General features: G+C 43.9%; 11 non-coding genes across 11 annotated transcripts in view; all 11 read right to left on the minus strand.

Moving 5' to 3' along the window:
- Positions 1 to 345: 345 nt before the first annotated feature.
- LOC143487128 (5S ribosomal RNA) lies at positions 346 to 464 on the minus strand. Its single transcript, XR_013123941.1, has one exon. It is a non-coding gene; the product is annotated as a 5S ribosomal RNA (ribosomal RNA).
- Positions 465 to 1,059: 595 nt separating this feature from the next.
- Positions 1,060 to 1,178, minus strand: LOC143487361 (5S ribosomal RNA). The gene has a single exon (XR_013124168.1). It is a non-coding gene; the product is annotated as a 5S ribosomal RNA (ribosomal RNA).
- Positions 1,179 to 1,768: 590 nt separating this feature from the next.
- Positions 1,769 to 1,887, minus strand: LOC143487185 (5S ribosomal RNA). The gene has a single exon (XR_013123996.1). It is a non-coding gene; the product is annotated as a 5S ribosomal RNA (ribosomal RNA).
- A 597-nt stretch (positions 1,888 to 2,484) lies between these two features.
- On the minus strand, positions 2,485 to 2,603 carry LOC143487129 (5S ribosomal RNA). Its single transcript, XR_013123942.1, has one exon. It is a non-coding gene; the product is annotated as a 5S ribosomal RNA (ribosomal RNA).
- A 590-nt stretch (positions 2,604 to 3,193) lies between these two features.
- Positions 3,194 to 3,312, minus strand: LOC143487239 (5S ribosomal RNA). The gene has a single exon (XR_013124049.1). It is a non-coding gene; the product is annotated as a 5S ribosomal RNA (ribosomal RNA).
- Positions 3,313 to 3,912: 600 nt separating this feature from the next.
- On the minus strand, positions 3,913 to 4,031 carry LOC143487330 (5S ribosomal RNA). The gene has a single exon (XR_013124138.1). It is a non-coding gene; the product is annotated as a 5S ribosomal RNA (ribosomal RNA).
- A 601-nt stretch (positions 4,032 to 4,632) lies between these two features.
- Positions 4,633 to 4,751, minus strand: LOC143487168 (5S ribosomal RNA). Its single transcript, XR_013123979.1, has one exon. It is a non-coding gene; the product is annotated as a 5S ribosomal RNA (ribosomal RNA).
- Positions 4,752 to 5,346: 595 nt separating this feature from the next.
- LOC143487362 (5S ribosomal RNA) lies at positions 5,347 to 5,465 on the minus strand. The gene has a single exon (XR_013124169.1). It is a non-coding gene; the product is annotated as a 5S ribosomal RNA (ribosomal RNA).
- A 590-nt stretch (positions 5,466 to 6,055) lies between these two features.
- Positions 6,056 to 6,174, minus strand: LOC143487199 (5S ribosomal RNA). The gene has a single exon (XR_013124009.1). It is a non-coding gene; the product is annotated as a 5S ribosomal RNA (ribosomal RNA).
- A 596-nt stretch (positions 6,175 to 6,770) lies between these two features.
- LOC143487496 (5S ribosomal RNA) lies at positions 6,771 to 6,889 on the minus strand. The gene has a single exon (XR_013124282.1). It is a non-coding gene; the product is annotated as a 5S ribosomal RNA (ribosomal RNA).
- Positions 6,890 to 7,473: 584 nt separating this feature from the next.
- The window catches only part of LOC143487130 (5S ribosomal RNA), a 119-nt gene continuing 92 nt past the window's right edge, over positions 7,474 to 7,500 (minus strand). The window contains exon 1 of the ribosomal RNA XR_013123943.1: positions 7,474 to 7,500. This exon is cut by the window's right edge and continues 92 nt beyond it. This is a non-coding gene — a ribosomal RNA (5S ribosomal RNA).

Raw genomic sequence — 7,500 nt, forward strand, 5'->3', positions numbered from 1 at the left:
CTGCATGGGGCATTTATATGTATACGGCTGTATGGTTAGGTGAACAACGGTGAGTTCCTTCAAGAAGATAAGGTGAACTAGCTATAGCTATCCGTCCATGCGTTGAGTAAATACAGAGGCTACAACTTAAGCATGCCAGCTGTGCGCATGCGCAGTATTGCAGAGGACCAAGCCTGCGTGTCGACGTTTCCTCTTAGCTGGACGCATGTTTCTGCATGCTAGTTTTTTTTTGGGGGGGGCAGATAGAGCGATAGAGAGGTAAGAATAATAAAAAAAACCTGAGTGACGAATCACAAATAGACAGAAGAAGCAAACATGAAAGTCACCATTTGTGAGCAAAGAAAAAGCTTACAGCACCTGGTATTCCCAGGCGGTCTCCCATCCAAGTACTAAGCAGGCCCGACCCTGCTTAGCTTCCGAGATCAGACGAGATCGGGCGTTCTCAGGGTGGTATGGCCGTAAGCGAGAGAGGAGGTTTAAAATGGCCCTTTTATACAAGACTTTCACAAAGTGATTACACAGAGTTCACCAAATGATCAAATCCCGTCTTACAAAATGCCTTTGCTGTTTTTTCTTTCATTTGCTTTAACCTGTTACTCTCAGCAATGTGACAGGTGCTTATTTAGCTGTGTAACTGCATAATTGAGTGTAATTGAATTGCTGCAAAAAAAGTTGGGTTTTTTTGGAGGGATAATTATGCAACGTTTCTCTGCATGGGGCATTTATATGTATACGGCTGTATGGTTAGGTGAACAACGGTGAGTTCCTTCAAGAAGATAAGGTGAACTAGCTATAGCTATCCGTCCATGCGTTGAGTAAATACAGAGGCTATAACTTAAGCACGCCAGCTGTGCTCATGCGCAGTATTGCAGAGGACCAAGCCTGCGTGTCGACGTTTCCTCTTAGCTGGACGCACATTTCTGCATGCTAGTTCTTTTTTGGGGGGGGGGGTGCAGATAGAGCGATAGAGAGGTAAGAATAAAAAAAAAAACCTGAGTGACGAATCACAAATAGACAGAAGAAGCAAACATGAAAGTCACCATTTGTGAGCAAAGAAAAAGCTTACAGCACCTGGTATTCCCAGGCGGTCTCCCATCCAAGTACTAAGCAGGCCCGACCCTGCTTAGCTTCCGAGATCAGACGAGATGGGGCGTTCTCAGGGTGGTATGGCCGTAAGCGAGAGAGGAGGTTTAAAATGACCCTTTTATACAAGACTTTCACAAAGTGATTACACAGAGCTCACCGAATGATCAAATCGCGTCTTACAAAATGCCTTTGCTGTTTTTTCTTTCATTTGCTTTAACCTGTTACTCTCAGCAATGTGACAGGTGCTTATTTAGCTGTGTAACTGCATAATTGAGTGTAATTGAATTGCTGCAAAAAAAGTTGGGTTTTTTTGGAGGGATAATTATGCAACGTTTCTCTGCATGGGGCATTTATATGTATACGGCTGTATGGTTAGGTGAACAACGGTGAGTTCCTTCAAGAAGATAAGGTGAACTAGCTATAGCTATCCGTCCATGCGTTGAGTAAATACAGAGGCTACAACTTAAGCACGCCAGCTGTGCGCATGCGCAGTATTGCAGAGGACCAAGCCTGCGTGTCGACGTTTCCTCTTAGCTGGACGCATGTTTCTGCATGCTAGTTTTTTTTTGGGGGGGGCAGATAGAGCGATAGAGAGGTAAGAATAATTAAAAAAACCTGAGTGACGAATCACAAATAGACAGAAGAAGCAAACATGAAAGTCACCATTTGTGAGCAAAGAAAAAGCTTACAGCACCTGGTATTCCCAGGCGGTCTCCCATCCAAGTACTAAGCAGGTCCAACCCTGCTTAGCTTCCGAGATCAGACGAGATCGGGCGTTCTCAGGGTGGTATGGCCGTAAGCGAGAGAGGAGGTTTAAAATGACCCTTTTATACAAGACTTTCACAAAGTGATTACACAGAGCTCACCGAATGATCAAATCGCGTCTTACAAAATGCCTTTGCTGTTTTTTCTTTCATTTGCTTTAACCTGTTACTCTCAGCAATGTGACAGGTGCTTATTTAGCTGTGTAACTGCATAATTGAGTGTAATTGAATTGCTGCAAAAAAGTTGGGTTTTTTTGGAGGGATAATTATGCAACGTTTCTCTGCATGGGGCATTTATATGTATACGGCTGTATGGTTAGGTGAACAACGGTGAGTTCCTTCAAGAAGATAAGGTGAACTAGCTATAGCTATCCGTCCATGCGTTGAGTAAATACAGAGGCTATAACTTAAGCACGCCAGCTGTGCTCATGCGCAGTATTGCAGAGGACCAAGCCTGCGTGTTGACGTTTCCTCTTAGCTGGACGCACATTTCTGCATGCTAGTTCTTTTTTGGGGGGGGGGGGGGTGCAGATAGAGCGATAGAGAGGTAAGAATAAAAAAAAAAACCTGAGTGACGAATCACAAATAGACAGAAGAAGCAAACATGAAAGTCACCATTTGTGAGCAAAGAAAAAGCTTACAGCACCTGGTATTCCCAGGCGGTCTCCCATCCAAGTACTAAGCAGGCCCGACCCTGCTTAGCTTCCGAGATCAGACGAGATCGGGCGTTCTCAGGGTGGTATGGCCGTAAGCGAGAGAGGAGGTTTAAAATGACCCTTTTATACAAGACTTTCACAAAGTGATTACACAGAGCTCACCGAATGATCAAATCACGTCTTACAAAATGCCTTTGCTGTTTTTTCTTTCATTTGCTTTAACCTGTTACTCTCAGCAATGTGACAGGTGCTTATTTAGCTGTGTAACTGCATAATTGAGTGTAATTGAATTGCTGCAAAAAAAGTTGGGTTTTTTTGGAGGAATAATTATGCAACGTTTCTCTGCATGGGGCATTTATATGTATACGGCTGTATGGTTAGGTGAACAACGGTGAGTTCCTTCAAGAAGATAAGGTGAACTAGCTATAGCTATCCGTCCATGCGTTGAGTAAATACAGAGGCTACAACTTAAGCACGCCAGCTGTGCGCATGCGCAGTATTGCAGAGGACCAAGCCTGCGTGTCGACGTTTCCTCTTAGCTGGACGCATGTTTCTGCATGCTAGTTTTTTTTTGGGGGGGGCAGATAGAGCGATAGAGAGGTAAGAATAATAAAAAAAACCTGAGTGACGAATCACAAATAGACAGAAGAAGCAAACATGAAAGTCACCATTTGTGAGCAAAGAAAAAGCTTACAGCACCTGGTATTCCCAGGCGGTCTCCCATCCAAGTACTAAGCAGGCCCGACCCTGCTTAGCTTCCGAGATCAGACGAGATTGGGCGTTCTCAGGGTGGTATGGCCGTAAGCGAGAGAGGAGGTTTAAAATGGCCCTTTTATACAAGACTTTCACAAAGTGATTACACAGAGTTCACCAAATGATCAAATCCCGTCTTACAAAATGCCTTTGCTGTTTTTTCTTTCATTTGCTTTAACCTGTTACTCTCAGCAATGTGACAGGTGCTTATTTAGCTGTGTAACTGCATAATTGAGTGTAATTGAATTGCTGCAAAAAAAGTTGGGTTTTTTTGGAGGGACAATTATGCAACGTTTCTCTGCATGGGGCATTTATATGTATACGGCTGTATGGTTAGGTGAACAACGGTGAGTTCCTTCAAGAAGATAAGGTGAACTAGCTATAGCTATCCGTCCATGCGTTGAGTAAATACAGAGGCTATAACTTAAGCACGCCAGCTGTGCTCATGCGCAGTATTGCAGAGGACCAAGCCTGCGTGTCGACGTTTCCTCTTAGCTGGACGCACATTTCTGCATGCTAGTTCTTTTTTGGGGGGGGGGGGGGGGGGCAGATAGAGCGATAGAGAGGTAAGAATAAAAAAAAAAACCTGAGTGACGAATCACAAATAGACAGAAGAAGCAAACATGGAAGTCACCATTTGTGAGCAAAGAAAAAGCTTACAGCACCTGGTATTCCCAGGCGGTCTCCAATCCAAGTACTAAGCAGGCCCGACCCTGCTTAGCTTCCGAGATCAGACGAGATCGGGCGTTCTCAGGGTGGTATGGCCGTAAGCGAGAGAGGAGGTTTAAAATGACCCTTTTATACAAGACTTTCACAAAGTGATTACACAGAGCTCACCGAATGATCAAATCGCGTCTCACAAAATGCCTTTGCTGTTTTTTCTTTCATTTGCTTTAACCTGTTACTCTCAGCAATGTGACAGGTGCTTATTTAGCTGTGTAACTGCATAATTGAGTGTAATTGAATTGCTGCAAAAAAAGTTGGGTTTTTTTGGAGGGATAATTATGCAACGTTTCTCTGCATGGGGCATTTATATGTATACGGCTGTATGGTTAGGTGAACAACGGTGAGTTCCTTCAAGAAGATAAGGTGAACTAGCTATAGCTATCCGTCCATGCGTTGAGTAAATACAGAGGCTATAACTTAAGCACGCCAGCTGTGCTCATGCGCAGTATTGCAGAGGACCAAGCCTGCGTGTCGACGTTTCCTCTTAGCTGGACGCACATTTCTGCATGCTAGTTCTTTTTTTGGGGGGGGGGGGGGGGGGCAGATAGAGCGATAGAGAGGTAAGAATAATAAAAAAAACCTGAGTGACGAATCACAAATAGACAGAAGAAGCAAACATGAAAGTCACCATTTGTGAGCAAAGAAAAAGCTTACAGCACCTGGTATTCCCAGGCGGTCTCCCATCCAAGTACTAAGCAGGCCCAACCCTGCTTAGCTTCCGAGATCAGACGAGATCGGGCATTCTCAGGGTGGTATGGCCGTAAGCTAGAGAGGAGGTTTAAAATGACCCTTTTATACAAGACTTTCACAAGGTGATTACACAGAGCTCACCGAATGATCAAATCGCGTCTTACAAAATGCCTTTGATGTTTTTTCTTTCATTTGCTTTAACCTGTTACTCTCAGCAATGTGACAGGTGCTTATTTAGCTGTGTAACTGCATAATTGAGTGTAATTGAATTGCTGCAAAAAAAGTTGGGTTTTTTTGGAGGGATAATTATGCAACGTTTCTCTGCATGGGGCATTTATATGTATACGGCTGTATGGTTAGGTGAACAACGGTGAGTTCCTTCAAGAAGATAAGGTGAACTAGCTATAGCTATCCGTCCATGCGTTGAGTAAATACAGAGGCTATAACTTAAGCACGCCAGCTGTGCTCATGCGCAGTATTGCAGAGGACCAAGCCTGCGTGTCGACGTTTCCTCTTAGCTGGACGCACATTTCTGCATGCTAGTTCTTTTTTGGGGGGGGGGGTGCAGATAGAGCGATAGAGAGGTAAGAATAAAAAAAAAAACCTGAGTGACGAATCACAAATAGACAGAAGAAGCAAACATGAAAGTCACCATTTGTGAGCAAAGAAAAAGCTTACAGCACCTGGTATTCCCAGGCGGTCTCCCATCCAAGTACTAAGCAGGCCCGACCCTGCTTAGCTTCCGAGATCAGACGAGATGGGGCGTTCTCAGGGTGGTATGGCCGTAAGCGAGAGAGGAGGTTTAAAATGACCCTTTTATACAAGACTTTCACAAAGTGATTACACAGAGCTCACCGAATGATCAAATCGCGTCTTACAAAATGCCTTTGCTGTTTTTTCTTTCATTTGCTTTAACCTGTTACTCTCAGCAATGTGACAGGTGCTTATTTAGCTGTGTAACTGCATAATTGAGTGTAATTGAATTGCTGCAAAAAAAGTTGGGTTTTTTTGGAGGGATAATTATGCAACGTTTCTCTGCATGGGGCATTTATATGTATACGGCTGTATGGTTAGGTGAACAACGGTGAGTTCCTTCAAGAAGATAAGGTGAACTAGCTATAGCTATCCGTCCATGCGTTGAGTAAATACAGAGGCTACAACTTAAGCACGCCAGCTGTGCGCATGCGCAGTATTGCAGAGGACCAAGCCTGCGTGTCGACGTTTCCTCTTAGCTGGACGCATGTTTCTGCATGCTAGTTTTTTTTTGGGGGGGGCAGATAGAGCGATAGAGAGGTAAGAATAATTAAAAAAACCTGAGTGACGAATCACAAATAGACAGAAGAAGCAAACATGAAAGTCACCATTTGTGAGCAAAGAAAAAGCTTACAGCACCTGGTATTCCCAGGCGGTCTCCCATCCAAGTACTAAGCAGGTCCAACCCTGCTTAGCTTCCGAGATCAGATGAGATCGGGCATTCTCAGGGTGGTATGGCCGTAAGCGAGAGAGGAGGTTTAAAATGACCCTTTTATACAAGACTTTCACAAAGTGATTACACAGAGCTCACCGAATGATCAAATCGCGTCTTACAAAATGCCTTTGATGTTTTTTCTTTCATTTGCTTTAACCTGTTACTCTCAGCAATGTGACAGGTGCTTATTTAGCTGTGTAACTGCATAATTGAGTGTAATTGAATTGCTGCAAAAAAAGTTGGGTTTTTTTGGAGGGATAATTATGCAACGTTTCTCTGCATGGGGCATTTATATGTATACGGCTGTATGGTTAGGTGAACAACGGTGAGTTCCTTCAAGAAGATAAGGTGAACTAGCTATAGCTATCCGTCCATGCGTTGAGTAAATACAGAGGCTATAACTTAAGCACGCCAGCTGTGCTCATGCGCAGTATTGCAGAGGACCAAGCCTGCGTGTCGACGTTTCCTCTTAGCTGGACGCACATTTCTGCATGCTAGTTCTTTTTTGGGGGGGGGGGGGGCAGATAGAGCGATAGAGAGGTAAGAATAATAAAAAAAACCTGAGTGACGAATCACAAATAGACAGAAGAAGCAAACATGAAAGTCACCATTTGTGAGCAAAGAAAAAGCTTACAGCACCTGGTATTCCCAGGCGGTCTCCCATCCAAGTACTAAGCAGGCCCAACCCTGCTTAGCTTCCGAGATCAGACGAGATCGGGCGTTCTCAGGGTGGTATGGCCGTAAGCTAAAGTTTAAAATGACCCTTTTATACAAGACTTTCACAAAGTGATTACACAGAGCTCACCGAATGATCAAATCACGTCTTACAAAATGCCTTTGCTGTTTTTTCTTTCATTTGCTTTAACCTGTTACTCTCAGCAATGTGACAGGTGCTTATTTAGCTGTGTAACTGCATAATTGAGTGTAATTGAATTGCTGCAAAAAAAGTTGGGTTTTTTTGGAGGAATAATTATGCAACGTTTCTCTGCATGGGGCATTTATATGTATACGGCTGTATGGTTAGGTGAACAACGGTGAGTTCCTTCAAGAAGATAAGGTGAACTAGCTATAGCTATCCGTCCATGCGTTGAGTAAATACAGAGGCTACAACTTAAGCACGCCAGCTGTGCGCATGCGCAGTATTGCAGAGGACCAAGCCTGCGTGTCGACGTTTCCTCTTAGCTGGACGCATGTTTCTGCATGCTAGTTTTTTTTTGGGGGGGGCAGATAGAGCGATAGAGAGGTAAGAATAATAAAAAAAACCTGAGTGACGAATCACAAATAGACAGAAGAAGCAAACATGAAAGTCACCATTTGTGAGCAAAGAAAAAGCTTACAGCACCTGGTATTCCCAGGC

This window comes from Brachyhypopomus gauderio, unplaced genomic scaffold (genome assembly GCF_052324685.1).
Source record: "Brachyhypopomus gauderio isolate BG-103 unplaced genomic scaffold, BGAUD_0.2 sc46, whole genome shotgun sequence".
NCBI lineage: Eukaryota > Metazoa > Chordata > Actinopteri > Gymnotiformes > Hypopomidae > Brachyhypopomus > Brachyhypopomus gauderio.